Source organism: Cervus elaphus, chromosome 25 (assembly GCF_910594005.1).
Source record: "Cervus elaphus chromosome 25, mCerEla1.1, whole genome shotgun sequence".
Lineage (NCBI taxonomy): Eukaryota > Metazoa > Chordata > Mammalia > Artiodactyla > Cervidae > Cervus > Cervus elaphus.
Window position 1 is genome coordinate 18,569,734 of NC_057839.1, and position 18,946 is coordinate 18,588,679.

The 18,946-nt window shown below is 38.7% G+C and overlaps 1 protein-coding gene across 1 annotated transcript in view; it reads right to left on the bottom strand.

Moving 5' to 3' along the window:
• RNF180 (ring finger protein 180) overlaps positions 1-18,946 on the bottom strand; it is a 450,665-nt gene that overhangs the window by 332,468 nt on the left and 99,251 nt on the right. The window contains exon 2 of the mRNA XM_043887817.1: positions 3,648-3,695. The gene's annotated coding sequence lies outside the window, so the exon portion shown is untranslated. The remainder of the gene's footprint in view (positions 1-3,647; positions 3,696-18,946) is intronic.

Sequence of the window (18,946 nt, forward strand, 5' to 3'; positions counted from 1 at the left end):
CAGGAAGCTCTCAGAGAAGAAGGCAACGGGGAGGCAGACACCTCTACATGTCTCTTATATTTAATCATACCTAACACTTTAGTTCCTTTACCTGAAGGATGAGCCCAGTTAGGTTTGTGCCCTTGACCAAGGTTTCTCACTATTTAGCTTCAAAGCATTACATACTGCCTCCTTTCGTAAGAGTAAATGAATAAAGTGAGCACAGTCTCATATCTCCAAAAGACATTTCACAAATATTGTTGAAAGTAACAAAATGTTGTCCTTTGTGAGTTTATAGTCATAATCTTTCTACAGTTACTTCCATAAAGCTAGGAATAATATCTGTTCACAGCTGGGGCTATACCAAGGTTGTTTATTTGATTTCCCTTGAGGAAAGTCTGCTTCCCGGGTGGCTCAGTGGGTAAAGAATCTGCCTGCAATGCAGGAGCCGCAGGAGACTTCGGTGCAACCCTTGGGTCAGGAAGATCCCTTGGAAAAGGACATGGCAACCCACTCCAGTAGTCTTGCTTGGGATATTCCATGGACAGAGGAGTCTGGCAGGCCACAGGCCATGTCGTTGCAAAGAGTTGGACATGACTGAGCACAAGGCCAGGAGTGGGAGGTGGGGTTTGGGAGTGAGAGGGTAGTCTTTGAGGAAGGACTGGGCCTTCCCAGGTGGTGCTAGTGGTAAAGAACCCATCTGCCAGTGCAAGAGACACAGAAGATGAAGGTTTGATCCCTGGGTTGGGAAGACCCCCTGGTGGGGGGCATGGCAACCCACTCCAGTGTTCTCACCTAGAGAATGCCATGGACAGAGAAGCCTGGTGGGCTACAGTCCGCAGGGTTGCAAAGAGGTGGACATGACTGAAGCGACTTAGCATGCATGCATAAGGAAGAACTGAGGTAATGCATGTCGTATTGGGCTATCTTGATGACTAAGTGGAAGTATTTTTCTGCTTTCTGATGATGGTAATTTCTGGGACACATAATATTTCCTTCAAATACATATTGATCTATAACTAGTAAATCAAGGAAAGAACTTTTAACTTAGCAATAAAAATCTGAGTTCACAGAATCTAAAAACATAATGCCGAAGCAAAAATCTTAATTTCCTATTGCAGGGAAAGCTTGTGTTGTTTTATCTGTGGTATTTCATTAAGAAGAACATAAATGTTCTTGTCAGCAGTGCAACTAGAAATGTTTATGAGCCTGGTAGCATTGTGGGAAGTATCTCTGAGGCTACTTAAGTTCGAGAATTCTAATTAATTTGAAATTTATGGAGAAATTTATTATAAAAGGATTTGATAATACAAGTTAGAGGCTAAATGTATTAAACAAAACCATAAAGGACTGGTCCAGGATAAAAGACTGACAAAACTGACAACATCAGGTTGTCTGAGGTTGCTTTCACTGTGGTTTATTTCTGAACCAGTAAACTAGATAAATGACATTAAGGATACAAATGATTGAGTTGATGCAGTTACTTCTAGCATATCTGGTTTTTCATGGAACTAACTCTGACATTCAATATGCATAGTAGGATACATAGACTGAGCAATCCAAAGGTCAGGAAAGCAAAGAAACTCTGTACTGTAGCTTTTTACTTTTTGGCTGGGGAAAAGACTAAAATTATTACTTGCTGTCACCATGGTTATATAACCTCATGTTCTATTTCTTAGTAACCAGGCATTCAATATACCTATTCATGTCCTACCACATTACACTATTTCTTTTTTATTTTTAACTTTAGGAAACTGTGGTCATGAAAAAAAAAAAATCCCAAAACATTATTGCCACGCTATCCATTAGACCACACACTCTGGAGCCAAAATGAATCAGATCCAGTTCTGTTAACCTGTGGGAGATTTGACAAATTATATAACTTCTTTTTGTCTCAGCTTACTCAACTTTAAAAGACGAAGTACAGACTTTTGATTTCCAGTATGATCTAAAATGGTATTAGCCAAATTCTCTTGCAGTAAACAACTATAATACTGGAAACATGTATGAAGCATCTGTTTAGGGGTACTGGACAATAGACAAGAGAAGCTGTGGTCCTGAAGTGGAGGAGCTTTCTGTTTGGGGTAGAAACTTTCCAAACTGTGGTTCTCATAAGAGAAATCCAACAGAGACCCACACATTTAGCTGTGCCAAAGAAACAAGGAGAGGATTTGAGAGTGCTGAGGTGAGTGAAATTTGTAGGGAAGAAGATTAGAAGGGGTTATGCACACAATAAGATATATAAATATGCATATGGATCTCCTTAAATATTTGACTGAATATTCGGATGTATAAGATTAGAGCAAGACCTGGAAAAAAGCAGCTATCAAGGAACTGTGAGCTGAATATGATTCTAGATATTACCCTGTTCTGGGAGACACTGGGATTGGAGTTAGTGTAGACACTTCATTGAAAACCCTGGAAATTCCATTGATATCACAGAAAAGCCACTTAGGAGTAGTGTCTATCTAGTCTTATAGTAAGGAATAGTCTAGATGCTCTTACAAAGACTAAACCAAAAAGTTTCAAAAGCATCACATTGTTCCATCCATGTATTAACTGCATGACAGAATAAATCTTGACAGTGTGTAAAGTAAGACAAATTCAAGCTCCCCAAACTGTATCATTCAAAATGTTTGGCACATAGAAAAATCAAGGACATGTAATTTATAACCAGGAGAAAAAATAATTAATAGAGATCCAGAGGTGAGACATGTGTTGAAATTAGTATATGAGCACTTTAAAACTGCTGTTCATATATGTCTGAGGATTTAAAAGAAAATGGTCATAATATTTATATAGGGAATCTCAACAAAGAAATGAAAACCATTAAAAAAAAACCAAATAGACATTTTTGAAAGAAAAAAATACAACATCTAAAATGAAAATTTTCCTGAAAAAGAATTTGAAAAAATAATGATCAAAATTCCCCCAAATTGATAAAAAAATTATCAACCCACAGCCAAGACCCTTAACAAATCCCAAGAATTTAAGGTTAAACACAAGGAAAACCCTCTAGGTTCATTATAGTCAAATTGGTAAAATTCAAAGATAAAGGGGAAAATGAGATGGGAGGGGGGATCGGGATGGGGAATAAGTGTAAATCTATGGCTGATTCATATCAATGTATGACAAAACCCACTGAAATGTTGTGAAGTAAGTAGCCTCCAACTAATAAAAAAATTAAAAAAAAATACTAGAGAAAACGATTGTGAAGATGGTGTACATATGTATATGAAAAATGAGAATGATCTGTACTTTTCATCAGATATAATGCAAGCCAGAAGACATTGCAACTACATTGTTAAAGTCCTAGAAGAAAACTGTCAGCATGGATAGACAGATAGATCAATGGAACAGAATAGGAAATCTTGTAATAGAACCCATACCACAGCTAAATTGTTTCTTTTTTTTTTTTTTTGAGATTGTTTCCATTGTTAGTTTTAGAATAAGACATGAAAGCAATGGAGGCAAGGAAAGGGTTTTTTCTTGCTAAATGACAATTGAATCACTGAACCTCTATATAAAAAAATTAGATAAACCTTGACACCTGTCTTGCAACATACTTAAAAAAGAAAAAAAATAAGTCAAGATCAATCATAAACCAAAACATAAAAGTTAAATCTATAAAGTTTCTAGAATGAAACATAGGAGAATATCTTCCTTACCTTGGTGTAGAGCAAGTCTTCTCATACAGAATACCACAAGCGTTCACCCTGAAAGAAAAGATGAAAGACAAGTTGCTGCTGCTGCTAAGTCGCTTCAGTTGTGTCCGACTCTGTGCGACCCCATAGACGGCAGCCCACCAGGCTCCCCCGTCCCTGGGATTCTCCAGGAAGGAACACTGGAGTGGGTTGCCATTTCCTCCTCCAATGCGTGAAAGTGAAAAGTGAAAGTGAAATCGCTCAGTCGTGTCCCACTCGTAGCGACCCCATTGACTGCAGCCCACCAGGCTCCTCCATCCATGGAATTTTCCAGGCAAGAGTACCGGAGTGGGCTGCCATTGCCTTCTCCAAAAGACAAGTTAGGCCTCCTCAAAATACAAAACTTTTACTCATTAAAACCCTCCATTAACATAGTGAAAAGCTAAACACCCACAGGAAGAAATTATTGACACACATATCACTGGCCAAGGGCTTGTATTTACAATATGAAGTAATTCCCACCATTCAGTGATAATAATACAAACAGCCTCAATTATAAACAGGCAAGCAACAGGCACTTCACAAAGGACGACTACAAATGACCAGTAAGCAAATGAAAATGTGTTCCATATCATTATTTATCAGGGAAATAAAAATTGAAAGCAAAATATGGTATCACTGCATACCTACAAGCATGGTTACATTTTAAAGGATAATAAAATCAAATATTGCGAAAATCAATATTTTGCAAAACTGCAGAATACAATATTGGTGGGAATGTTAAATGATACAATCACTTTGGGAAAATATCTGGTAGGTCCTATAAAATAAAACACCTAACCTATGGCCCAACAATTCTAATTTCAGTGCAAGAGAACTGAAATCATATGTTCATGAAAAGATCTGTACAAGATTATTGACAGCAGTTTTGTTCACAGTAACTCAAAACTGGAAATAACACAAATGCCTATCAATAAGAAAATGGGAAAACAAATTGTGGTATATTCACATGACAATTCACTAGTTATGTATATTACTAAATGGATGAATCTCAAAACCATTATTCTGAGCAAAAGAAGCCAGACACAAAAGAGCACATATCATATCACTCCATTTATATATAGTTCTAAAACAGGGTTAACTAAAGAATAGTGATAGAAGTCAGAAGAGTGGCTGACTCTGGAGATGGTTCAGGAAAAGATGACTTTTTCAAAGAGGGCATCAGGAAAAGTTTTGCGATGATGGACTGTTCTGTATTTTGCACACATCTGTCTAAACTCATTTTTCTTTTATTTAAATATTTTTTTTTTGATGGGACCTTTTTAAAAGTCTTCACTAACTTTGTTACAATGTTGCTCCTGTTTTATGTTTTGGCTTTTTGGCCACAAGGCATGCGGGGTCTTAGCTCCCCCATCAGGAATCAAACACTCACCAACTGCATTGGAAGCAAAGTCTTCACCATTAGACTGCCAGGGAGGTCCTGTAAACTAATTTTTCTTTGTGCATGTTATACTTCAAATTGAAAAAGAAAAGAAACAGATGTAATACTAGTAACTGCTTTATAAGGGTGTTGTGGAAATGAATTATATATAGAGGTAGAGGATAAGAGGGGGAGAGGGAGGGAGAGAAAAGGAGAGAAAGAGAAAGAGAGGGGAGAGAGAATGTGCACAAGCTTACAATAGCACCTAAAAATTATAAGTACTAAATAAGCATTAGAAATTATTATTATAATTCATGTTGTTAGTTCTAATGTGCCATTCATTTAATGTCCTATTAGTGGTTCTGCACAAATGTTCAAACCATGGATTATATTTTAAAATTTGGGAATTATACCTCTCATTGCATAGAATGAGACTCTTCTGGTGTTATTCAGCTCCACTATTAAAAAGGCATTGCAGCTGTTTCTACTCCTGAAACCTCTTGACACTCTGTAAATTCCCCAGCTGTGGCTTCCCTGCCAGCTGACTTCTAAATGGCTGCAAGTTTCCCTTGCCATTTAATTATTGAGAATTTTAAATACAAGTAATTAATCCCTTGATCAAATGGTATAGAATTAGACTGCTTTGATTGTTTCCTTCCCTCAAGAGATCTTAAGTTTCCACAGAATATAACATTTAAAGCACATTTAAACAAAACTTGGGGTGGTTTAGAAAATGGTTTTGTGTTAATATTCTCAAAATCCGTAGCCCAAAGCATTCATCTGATGAAATAAAACAAAAATACTCTTTCAACTGAATTCTTCTGGGAATTGCTTCATCTACACAGTGCAGAGATGCCAATATTTCAGCTAAATAGTAGGATGAAAATAACAGAGTGTTACCTTCTTCAAATGACAAATAGAAACCAAACATTTTGGTGGTGATGATACTGAATACTGGGGCAATTTATTCTTAAAAAGAATTTTGTTTTTTACCCCTCTGGCTTGAGAAGAAAATATTCACTGAGATGCTGACAAGTGAAATGTAAATGGTAAAACTAGAGGGTTGAAGATAACTGTTTTTAACCTATCATTGACAGTGGGAGTCAGTTGAACATGATTTCTTGGGTCTTATCTGTTTTTGTAGTGATTTCAAAGATGAAAATATTCTGTCCCAGGACATTCTTACAGAGTAGACAGTAGCTAAGAATTAAGATCACAGGACACTTAAAAAAAAAAATCACAGGAAACTAAAAGACTAAAGTAATTCATTAAATTAGTAAAAAGCAAGCCACGCTCTAACTTGAATGTGGTTTGGTATGATAATTCCACTTTCTTTAGCATCTAGATGTAACATAATGTCCACCAGTTGGCTGGCAGTAGCCTCATTACCCCAGTTCCGTGTAATTGCTGTGTTTGATCAAGCAGAGCTGAACTAACAGCTGATCCAGATATTAGTCTGTGCTCCCGTTTTAGCTAAAAAAGTTTGCAAGGTGCACATTCTCTTTTTCCCCTTCCACTGCATAGAACATGACATTTCATACTATATTTACAGTGTTGAACAGTAATCAGTTACTGCAATTTTGTGAGGCTGCAAAGAACAAAGAGCTTTATTTGGGATGTTAAGAACTGCAATTCGAAAGACACACATATATATTTGGGTAAAACTAGGAGAGTATTCTGGGAAAGAGAAGGAGTCAGGGGCTTATAATGACAAAAGCCATAAGGTAGTTAAAGCTGTCTGGCAAAGATTCTGATTGATGCAGAGAAGAAATATTTTTCCTTAAGGTATAGGCTATCATTAGTTATTTAAGGTAAAATCCAATCAGTAGATAGGCCATTATGAATTTTATTTTAGGGTAAAGGTCCAATAAGTATCTTGAGTTTCTGGAACACTGGGCAGAGGTTCTAAATGCCAGTGTTAAGAAAATAAGTGGTCAAATTTCAGATTTTGTCTGGCCTGAGATGTGTGTAAGTCACACTTCCTCAAGGGCCTCCTGGATCCATTTTAGAAAGCTTTCTTAGCAATATCAATGCCACTTTTATTTTCCTTTCATAGTAGTCAAAGAGCTTTTGAAGTTAAACACCAGATTAGATATGCGACTGAGTAGGAAATGGCAAACCACTTCAGTATTCTTGGCTGGAAAATCCCAGGGAAAGAGGAGACTAGTGAGATACAGTCCATAGGGTCGCAAAGCGTCAGACACAACCTCATGCACATGCACACGTGCGTGCTATGAAAGACTTTGTCAGGTGGTAAGGTTAGCAATTGTACCATAATTTGAACATTCTTTGGCATTGCCCTTCTTTGGGATTGGAATGAAAACTGACCTTTTCCAGTCTTGTGGCCACTGCTGAGTTTTCCAAATTTGCTGGCATACTGAGTGCAGCTAATAGCACCATCTCTTAGGATTTGAAATAGCTCAGCTGAAATTCCATCACCTCCACCAGCTTTGTTTGTGGTAATGCTTCCTAAGGCCCACTTCACACTCCAGGATGTCTGGCTCTCAGTGAGTGACCACACCATCGTGGTTATCTGGGTCATTAAGACCTTCTCTGTAGCTGGACTTACAAAAGGCAGGGGAACCAGAGATCAAATTGCCAACATCTGTTGGATCATAGAAAAAACAAGGGAACTCCAAAAAAGAAAAAAATCTATTTCTGCTTCATTGACTATGCTAAAGTCTTTGACTGTGTGGATCACAGCAAACTGTGGAAAATTCTTAAAGAGATGGGAATAAAAGACCACCTTACCTGTCCCCTGAGAAACCTGTATGCAGGCCATGAAGGCAACAATTAGAACCAGACATGAAACAATGGATTGGTTCCAAATTGGGAAAGGAGTACATCAAGACTGTATGTTGTCACCCTGCTTATTTAACTTACATGCCGAGTACGTCATGTGAAATGTCATTCTGGATGAGTTACAAGCTGGAATCAAGATTGGCAGGAGAAATATCAACAACCTGAGATAGGCAGATGACACCACCCTTATGGCAGAATATGAAGAGGAACTGAACAGCCTTTTGATGAAGGTGAAAGAGGAGAATGAAAAAGCTGGCTTAAAAATCAACATTCAAAAAACTAAGGTCAAGGCATCTGAAGCCATCACTTCAAGGCAAATAGATGGGGTAAAAGTGTAAACAGTGATAGATTTTATTTTGGGGGGATCCAAAATCTCTGCAGACAGTGATTGCAGTCATGAAAATAAAAGATGCTTGATCCTTGGAAGAAAAGCTATGACAAACCTAGATAGTGTATTAAGAAGCAGAGACATCACTTTGCTGATAAAGATCTGGATAGTGAAAGCTATGGTTTTCCAGTGGTCATGTATGGATGTGAGTGTTGGACCATAAAGAAGGCTGAGCGCTGAAGAATTGGTGCTTTTTGAACTGCGGTGCTGGAGAAGACTCTTGAGAGTCCCTTGGACTGCAAGAAGATCAAACCAGTTCATCCTAAATGAAATCAATCCTGAATGTTCATTGGAAGGACCTATGCTGAAGCTGAAGCTCCAACACTTTGGCCACCTGATGTGAAGAGCTGACTCATTGAAAAAGACACTGATGTTGGAAATATTGAAGGCAGGAGAAGGGGGCAACAGAGGACGAGATGGTTGGATGTCATCACTGACTCAATGGACATGAGTTTGAGCAAACTCAGGGAGACAGTGAAGGAGAGGGAAGCCTGGCGTGCTGCAGGCCATGGGATCGTAAAGAGTTGGACACTGAGTGACTGAGTAACAGCATGGTTAGGGAGATTTGTTACAATTGTAACTGTTAGTCCTTGGAATTGCTCTTAATGAGTGAAATCTTTTGTCTCTTCCTAAAACTTTCCCTGGATCTACTTTTCATGGGAAAGCTTCTAATGAGAAGATTCTCAAGAAGTCCAGGTTTAGAAATATTATACAAGAGATGTGTCTTGCTCCTCCAAACAAAGGGGATACTGGAAAATTAATCCATAAAACTTATTTTATCCTAAAATAATGTTATCTCTTTTGGGAGTGCTTTTGTTGGTAAGTTACCTTTTCACTCATAACATCATTCAGGCAATAATTTGCCTGACTCTTTTTAGCATTAAATTAGGATAGCTCTTGAAATTCTTCAAATGGTACATACAAGTGGCTCATTTAAAATATTCCTGTAAATCTAAAAACCGATTTCAGGCAAAATCAACACACCAGCCCCCAAACACCCATCCATCCAACCAACCAACAAACCAATAAAAGTACATTTACATTCATCAGCCTTTCAAGCTTTTATAAGGCCGATTGCAGTTCTAGCTCAGTTCAGTTCAGTTCAGTCGCTCAGTCGTGTCCGACTCTTTGCGACCCCGTGAATCGTAGCACGCCAGGCCTCCCTGTCCATCACCAACTCCTGGAGTTCACTCAAACTCATGTCCATCTAGTCAGTGATGTCATCCAGCCATCTCATCCTCTGTCGTCCCCTTCTCTTCCTGCCCCCAATCCCTCCCAGCATCAGGGTCTTTTCCAATGAGTCAACTGTTCGCATGACGTGGCCAAAGTATTGGAGTTTCAGCTTCAGCATCAGTCCTTCTACCTACCTAATACTAAATTGTATGAAAACTATTTAGATAAAGAAAGAAACAAGTAACAAAATAAAACTAAACAGACCAAAAAATAAAAAAAAATCCTCTTGAACAAATGCCCTGTAGTGTAAACCCCTGATGTGAAGCTGCTGATTATTAAGGCATCCATTTCAAAGACATCTGTCTGGAATACACATTGCCAGCTATATGTCACAGCTACTAGTAAAACAACTAGTCAAGGAACCAGCCTCCACCCAAGAAGTTGCCCTGCTAGAAAACCCTGGGTAACTTGGATAACTGACCACTTAGTTGACCCCACTTTTCCCTTCCCATTCCCTAATTCTCACCCTTAGGTTTTAAATTAACCAATAAAGAATGAAATCATGAAGACTCTAGGCATTCCACCCTTGTACCCCAATAAAGGCGGAGCCCCAGGTCCACAGACTTCCCCCACTCTCTCCCCTTGATCTCACTGTATGGCCCTGGGTTGTGTTCTGTATCTTCTAGTACTTGTGAGTAATAAACCACTTCTCATAGTTCCCTGGGGGTTTATGTTGAAGTCCATCTTGTAATTATAATAAGCACCAGTAGGACTGCTCCAGCCACAACATTGGCTCCAGAGCCGGCAATATCTTTGGGGCCTTGCCACAGGTAGTTTGGATCCATGTACGTGTCCCAGGCCTTACTAGCTGATAATAGCACTATAGTGTAACTGTTCATTGGCAGAGACACGCAGGACACAAATCCTAAAGAAGTTTGTTTCTATTGTTTTTTTCCAAAAATCAAAGAAAAAAAGTTTTTAAGAAGTTCACTAAATTTTATGCAAAATCCAACACAAAATTGCTTTGAGTATGTGTGTTCCCGTAATTGTAATAGAGAAATTTTTCATTGCTTGGCAAATATTAGTTAAGTATCTAACAAATTGATAAATGTGATACATTTATAAGGGCTTCCCAGATGGCTAAGTGGTAAAGAATCCGCCTGTCAATGAAGGAGACATGGGTTTGATTCCTGGGTTGTGAAGATCCCCTGAAGGAGGAAATGGCAACCCACTCCAGTATTCTTGCCTGGAGAATCCCATGGAAAGGGGAGCCTGGTGGGCTGCAGTCTGGCGTTGCAAAGAGTCAGACCCCACTGAGCTACTGAGCACATATATTTATAAAAAAATCTTTTTTGACATAGTATATCATTTCTTTTAATTGAGGTAGAATTGACATATTAATTTCAGATGTACAGTATAATGATTTGGTATTTGTATGTGCTGCAAAATGATCATCACAATAAGTCTAGTTTCCCTCTATCACCATACAAAGTTACAAATATGCTATACAATATTACTGACCATAGTCGCCATGCTATACATTACAATCCCATGGCTTATGTTATGACTGAAAGCTTGTACCTTGGTCCCCTTCACCCATTTTGCTCACCCCTCCAACACCCCTCCCCTCTGGCAGCCATCATTCTATTCTCTGTATTAAGAGTTTGCTTTATGTTTGTTTTCTTATCTACATTGCATATGTAAGTGAAATCATATGGTATTTGTCTTTGTCTGACATTTCATTTAGCATAATACCCTCTAGGCCCATCCATTTCTTGCAAATGGCAACATTTCATTCTTTTTTTTTTTTTTTAATGCCTGAGCAGTTTTCCATCATGTGTGTGTATATATTACATCTTCTTTATTCATTCATCCAAAGATGGACACTTAGTTTGATTCCGTATCTGGACTATTGGGAATAATGCTGTAAATGAACAAGTGATTGCATACATCTTTTCAAATTAGTGTTTTTGTTTTCTTCAGATAAATGCTCAGCAGTAGAATTTCTGAGTCATAAAGTAGTTCTATCTTTAGTTTTTAAAGGAACTGCTGTGTGTTTTCCATAGTTCTTGGATTAATTTACATTCCCACCAATAGTGCACGAGGGTTCCCTTTTCTCCATATCTTTGTTGATACCTATCATTTCTTCTATTCTTGACAGTAACCATTCTGACAGGTATGAGGTGATATCTCACTGTGGTTTTGATTTGCATTCCCTAGTGACTAGTAAAGCTGAGCATCTTGTCATGTGCTTGTTGGCCACCTCTGTCTTCTTTTTGAAAAATGTCTATTCAGAGCCTTTGTCCATTGTTTAATCAAAATGCTTATTTTTTTGTTATTAAGTTGTATGAATTCTTTATATATTTTTAGTTCCTTATAGGATATATGATTTGTAAATATTCTCTCCCATGCCGTAGGTTGCTTTTCATTTTGTTGAAGATTTCCTCCGCTGTGCAGAAGCCTTTTAGTTCAGTGTAGTCCCACTTGTTTATTTTTGTTTGCTTTTGTCGCCCTTGCCTTTGGAGTCAAATTAAAAACTACCACTAGGACCAATGTCAAGGTGTTTACCACCTATGCTTTCTTCCAGAAATTTTATAGTTTCAATATAAACACATCTTAATACCACATTTTAATCCTGAATTAATCTCTAGAAACAGAGTGTGTTGGGGACATGCCTCATTGCATTTCCACCTTTTAAAATTTATACACTTATTGTTCATTAGAAAAACAGTGTAACCACATTTCAAAAATTTGGGATAAATTAAAAAAGCAAACATTCATAATTATTCAGTTCAAAACAACAACTGTGTCATGTATTTCAAAAAAGAAAAGGAAACCTGCTGGAAAGTGAGGAGGGTCACCTTTTTTCAGAAGCACACTTGTTGGTACACTCCCATCCAGCTAATCTTTTATCATGTCACTCCCATATGTTGGTGATCATGACAAGCCACTAGTCTGACAGACATCTTTTGTCATATTATCTCCACCTGCTGGCCCTTTGAGATATTGCCCCCTGAGAACCTCTGAAGCACCATGTTGTATTTTCACAATTATTAATATAAATTGTTTGCAGACTGTTTCTACTTGATTCCAGGTAACACACACCAACCATTATTGAAATCTGATCATCCTCATTCTTATTTTCTGCACAGTTTAGTATCATCTTCCCTCTAAAAAGTTTGTAGACCTGTTTCTGTCATCTTTGAATTCTCATCATTTTGCCTTCTCTCTTTGCCTAGAATTGAAGCTCCTTGAAAGAAAATAAGCACTTTTTCTTGTGCTTAACAATCTTGACTGACTCACTGGTTCAAAAAATGGTATTTTAAGCAACACAGAGGGAACATTAATATTTTAATGCAACGCAATACTTAACATGCCTCTTTTGAGTTGAATATTCACCATCACTTCACTGTGACTTGGTTTCCTCATGTACAAATGCAGCTGCCACCTGGATCTACCAGCAAAACTACAAACTTCTCTGGCCTCTATAATCGGCACCAAGCTGCCCTTCGCCCTTGTTAAAGCTGAACCTGCTGCCTCTTGGTTTCCCCTCTCTTTCACTGCTCCTTCCACAGCAATCTGACTTCTGTCCCTAGTTCTCCTCTAAACCTGCTCTTGTCAGGGCATCGAGGCAATGAAAATGAAAGTCTCAGTTGTTCAGCTGTGTCTGACTCTCTGTGATCCCATGGACTGTAGCCCATTAGGCTCCTCTGTCCAGGGGATTCTCCAGGCAAGAATACTGGAGTGGGTTGCCATTTCCTTCTCCAATGGATCTTCCCAACCCAGGGATCAAACCTGCGTCTCCTGATCTCCTGCCTTGGCAGGCAGGTACTTTACCATCTGAGCCACCTGGGGAACCCTGCATGCCTTCTTGCTAAATCCAATAAACACTATTCAACTCTCATTTAAGGTGACCTCCTGGAACCAGTCTGTGCTGTGGTCTATTTCCTCCTTCCTGAGAACACTTGTCTCTTCACAGTGCAGTACTCTCCTGGTTTTCCTCTGGCCTTCCCGGCCTCCCTTCTTCATGTCTTCCCAATCTCTTCCTGGCCAGGTGTTCCTAAGGCTTATTTCCTGTGCCTTCTGACCCCATCCATCAACCCCAGCACTTTATGCATTTTTCCTGGGAAACATCATTTCCTACCAGGCCTTTGTATACCGATGATTTCTAAACTGAATCTATAGCCCAGTTTTCTTTGAGAGTTATATACATTTTCCTTTCCTTTCCTTGTATCAGACATTTTCACTTGTCTGTCTCAAAGGGAAATAAAATTCGCCACACCCAAAATGGAACATATTATTTCTTTCCTAAACTTTCTTCTGCATTCCTCATCTCAGTGAATGATTTCACTCTCCATGCTGATGCCCAAGTCGGAAACTTGACCCTTTTCTCCATACTCTCCCATTCAGCCAATTACCAAATCAATTCTGTTTTCAGTCTCCAGTCCATCCCATCTTTCTTGTCCTCACTCCAGCTTCCTCTTTACAGCTTCGTCCTCTTTTTGTCCAGATTGCTGTTTCTCATATTGTTTCTTCTAATCCATCTCAACACTGTTGAGGGTTATTTTCTATAGGCAAAATATGACTATGTCACCACCACATTTAAGATCCTTTTAAAGCTTTATGCTGCCCTTAGAATAACTAAAAACCTTAACACGGTTTACAAATTCCTGCTTACTCTCTAGCTTTAACTCACCATTTCTTCCAGTACATCCTGTGTTCCTACCATACTGTGAAAGGGTTATGTGATGGAATAACTAGGAGTTGCACATGCCAACCCTGACTCTAGAATACCTTTGCCCTCAATGTGTCTCCATTCACTTGCTCATCAACTCTTTATTTTTGAGGTTCAAACTGGACATTACTTTCTTCAGGGGAGACCTTCCCTAAAAACCCCAGCTCCTCTCCCTGCAATGGCTCTTCTCCCACCTCTTACTACAGTCATTTGTCTTACCTGCAGGAGATGATCGTAGACTGCCAGTGGATACTGAAACCACAGTTCAGCTCAGTTCAGTCTCTCAGTAGTGTCTGACTCTTTGTGACCCCATGGACTGCAGCACACCAGGCCTCCCTGTCCATCACCAACTCCTGGAGTTTACTCAAACTCATGTCCATTGAGTCGGTGATGCCATCCAACCATCTCATCCTCTGTCATCCCCTTCTCTTCCTGCCTTTAATCTTTACCAGCATCAGGGTCTTTTCCAATGAGTCAGTTCTTTGCATCAGGTGGCCAAAGTATTGGAGCTTCAGCTTCAGCATGAGTCCTTCCAATGAATATTCAGGACTGATTTCCTTTAGGATGGACTGGTTGGATCTCCTTGCAGTCCAAAGGACTCTTAAGAGTCTCCTCCAACACCAGGTTCAAAAGCATCAATTCTTTGGTGCTCAGCTTTCTTTATAGTCCAACTCTTATATCCATACATGATGACTGGAAAAACCATAGTCTTGACTAGACAGACTTTTGTTGGCAAAGTAATGTCTCTGCTTTTAAATATGCTGTCTATGTTGGTCATAACTTTTCTTCCAAGGAGCAAGAATCTTTTAATTTCATGGCTGAAGTCATCATCTGCAGTGATTTTGGAGCCCAAAAACATAAAGTCTGCCAACCACTATCCGAAACCACAGAGTACCAAACCTTACATATACTATATCTTTTCCATGTATATATATATATATATGTATACATATACACACACACATGTATATATACACTCAGTCTTAAGCCGACTCTTTCACTCTCCTCCTTCACCCTCATCAAGAGGCTGTATGCACTTATGATAAAGTTTCATATCCTTTTGGCCATTTATGCAGTTCATGAGGTTCTCATGGCAAGTATACTGGGGTGGTTTGCCATTCGCTTCTCCAGTGGATCGGGAGGTTCTGAAGAATGTGCTAACCATTGGACAGTTGCTCTCATCTTCCATGCTAATAAGGTCATGCTTAAAATCTTGCATGCTAGGCTTCAGCATTATGCGAACCAAGAACTTCCAGATGTCCAAGCTGGTTTAGAAAAGGAAGAGGAACCAGAGAACAAATTGCCAACATTCGCTGGATTGTAGAGAAAGCTAGGGAATTCCAGAAAGACATCTACCTCTGTTTCATTGAATATGCTAAAGCCTTTTACTGTGTGGATCATAACAAACTGTGGAAAGCTCTTAAAGAAGTGGGAGTACCAGACCATCTTACCTGTCTCCTGAGAAACCAGTGTGTGCAGGTCAAAAAGCAACAGAACACTGTATGGAACAATTGATTGGTTTAAGATTGAGAAAGGAGTAGGTCAGGGCTGTCTGCTGTCACCCTGTTTGTTTAACCTATATGCTGATCACATCATGAGAAATGCCAGGTTGGATTACTTATGCCAGGCTGGAATCAAGACATGTGGGAGAAATATCAACAGCCTCAGATATGCAGATGATACCACTCTGTCAGCAGAAAGCTAAGAGGAACTCAAGAGCCTCTTGATGAGGGTGAAGGAGGAGAGTGAAAGAGTCGGCTTGACTAAATATTCAAAGAAACTAAGATTATGGCATCTGATCCCATTACCGCATAGCAAATAGAAGGGGAAAAGGTGGAAGTAGTGACAGATATCTTCTTCTTGGGCTCCAAATTCACTGTGGATGGTGACTGCAGCCATGAAATCAGAAGACGACTGCTTCTTGGCATGAAAGCGATGACAAGCCTAGACAGTGTCTTGAAAAGCAGAGACATTTCTCTGCCGACAAAAGTCTGTATAGTCAAGGCTATGGTCTTACCAGTTGTCACATATGGTTATGAGAGCTGAACCATAAAGAAGGCAGAACTCCAGAGAATTGATGCCTTTGAACTGTAGTGCTGGAGAAGACTCCTGAAAGTCCCTTGACAGCAAGGAGATCAAACCAGTCAATCTTAAGGGAGATCAACCCTGAATATTCACTGGAAGGACTGATGCTGAAGCTCTAGTATTTTGGTTATCTGATGCAAACAAATGACTCATTGGAAAAATCCCTGATGCTGGAAAAGATTGAGGGCAGAAGGAGAAGAGGGTGTCAGAATATGAGATGGCTGGATGGCATCACTGATGCAATGAACATGAACTTGGACAAACTCTTGTAGATGGTGAGAGACAGGGAGGCTTGGCGTGCTGCAGTCCATGGGGACACAAAGAGTTGGACATGACTGGTGACTGAAAAATAACAAGATAAAGTTTAATTTATAAATTAGGCACAGTAAGAGATTAACAGTAATAGATAATAAAATAGGACAATTATACCAATAGTGCATAATAGAAGTTATATGAGTATAATCTCTCTCAAAATAGCTTAGTGTACAGGTTTAATTATCTTTTCATCTTCACTAAGAGCTTATCATGCAGTCATGCATTGTGGTCATAACTTCTGCCGTGTGGGTTGTGGCAACAAAACTAGCACACACTTCTTTTTCCTTCTTCACAGTTTCACAAATAAAAGATTCTTTCTTACCATAGATTTTAGCAACTTCAGCATATGACTTTTTTCTTTCCCTATTAAGCCAAGAACTTTCACTTTTTCACATAATAGAAGCAATTTATGGCTTCTCTTCAGCTTATCCAAATTGCCAGCATCACTACTCTAACGTTTCAGGGACATTAAGCAGTTAAATAAGGGTTTCTTGACTTAATAATAGATCTGATAACCAAGATGGCTGCTAAGTGACTAACCTGTGGGAAACGCTGGACAATGAGATGTTTCATGTCCAGGCCTGGATGGAGTGTATGTCTTGAGATTTCATTATGCTACTCAGAAAGGCATATACTTTTAAACTTATGTGTTTTTTTTTTTCCTGGAATTTTCCATTTAATGTTTTCAGACTGAAGTTAACCTCAGGTAACTGAAGCCATGGAAAGTGCAGCCAGGGATAAGGGAAATTTACTGTATTTTTATCCCTGTCATAGCACTGGCTGTGTTCTCCACTGGACTGTAAGCTCCTTAAGAGCAGGGACTGAGTCTTCTTATATCCCCACTCCCAAGCACAATGCCTGGCATAGAGGGGACACACATTAAATAGTTGTATCCAACTGAACTAAATCAGAAAATAATCTTTAAGGTAATTTTGAGGAGAAGGGGGGCAACAGAGGATGAGATAGTTGGATGGCATCCTTAACTCAGTGGACATGTGTTCCGGCAAACTAAGGGAGACAGTGAAGGACAGGGAAGCCTGGTGTGCTGCAGTCCATGGGGTTGAAAATAGTCAGATGACTGAGTCACTGAACAACAAAAAGGTAATTTTTAATAATAACTTTCTATGAAGCTGAACATTAGAATCCAACTTTTGGAAATTATTTTCTTGATGATCTCTTCTTTTTCTTATATAGACATAGAAATGAAGGCTTACAAAGACATATCTGATATAGAGTTTCTAACAAGAACTTTCAAAGCAAGCCACCAAAACAACTTATTTTTCTTGAATATAAACAAGAAAAAAAAAGCATTCTATATGCATTTCAAGATGCTGGTAATTGCATGAATCAGAAAGAAAGGTTCAGCCATTGTATTAGTTTCTTAAGACTGCCAATAACAAGCTACCACAAAGTATAAATTTATTTCTCACAGTTCTAGAGGCTGGAATTTTTCCTCCTCCGTTTTTTTTTTTTTTTAAACACACACACACACACACACACACTGAGAATAGTCTTTAAACCTTACTGTGAAGCTTGACCACTTTTTCCCCTAATCTAATACACTATTTAGCTGTTGCATGGTATTATATAATATGCAGGTCTTGAAATTTATGTAACCATTTCTCTATTAACATTCACATTATTTCTAGTTTTTGCCACTATGACTAACACTGCAATTGATATGTATTATCTTCAAAAACATATCCTTATACTGATGTTTTAAATAATAGAGTTTCCTAAAAGTGGGCAAGCTTGATCAAATAGTTTTATATGCATTCAATTTTAATGGAATTTTCAAGATTGTATTTCAAAAAGAAGAGATGTAGCATTTTACCTCCACCAGAAATTTTGAGAGTATCTATTGCTTCAGCAATATCAAATGATTTTGCAGGCTTTAATTTGGGCTAATCCTAGGGGGAGGGAGGGTAAAAAAATATATCTCATTTCTTTAATTTTCATTTCAATGACCTGTAGTTTTGATTGGAGTTTCTTCTTCCCTGTAGAGATCTTCTCTTTCACCTAAAAGAATTCCAGAGTAGATACTCCAAAGCTAGTAAAGTAGCTCCATGAATTCCTAATGGTTCATGCCCAAAAGAAAGGAGTATGGACAAAACAGATCATCACCCTCAGCTATTTGTCTCCACTTAAAGAAATCTATAAAAGTCCCACTCAAAAATTTCCAAACACATTTTACTGATCAGATCTTAGTCACTTGGTGACACCTATCTGAAAGAGATAAGAAAATGTACATTTTTAGCCTTTTTAGGGCTTGTGTAGTTTTCTCAGTTCTTTTCTATGGATATGCTTGTTCCATATTTCTTACTTCCCCTTGAGAGGAAATTCTCAAGATCATATGTCTGCAAAGCCTGGCCAGGTGCTGACAACCCTCCATTTGCTTTCCTGAG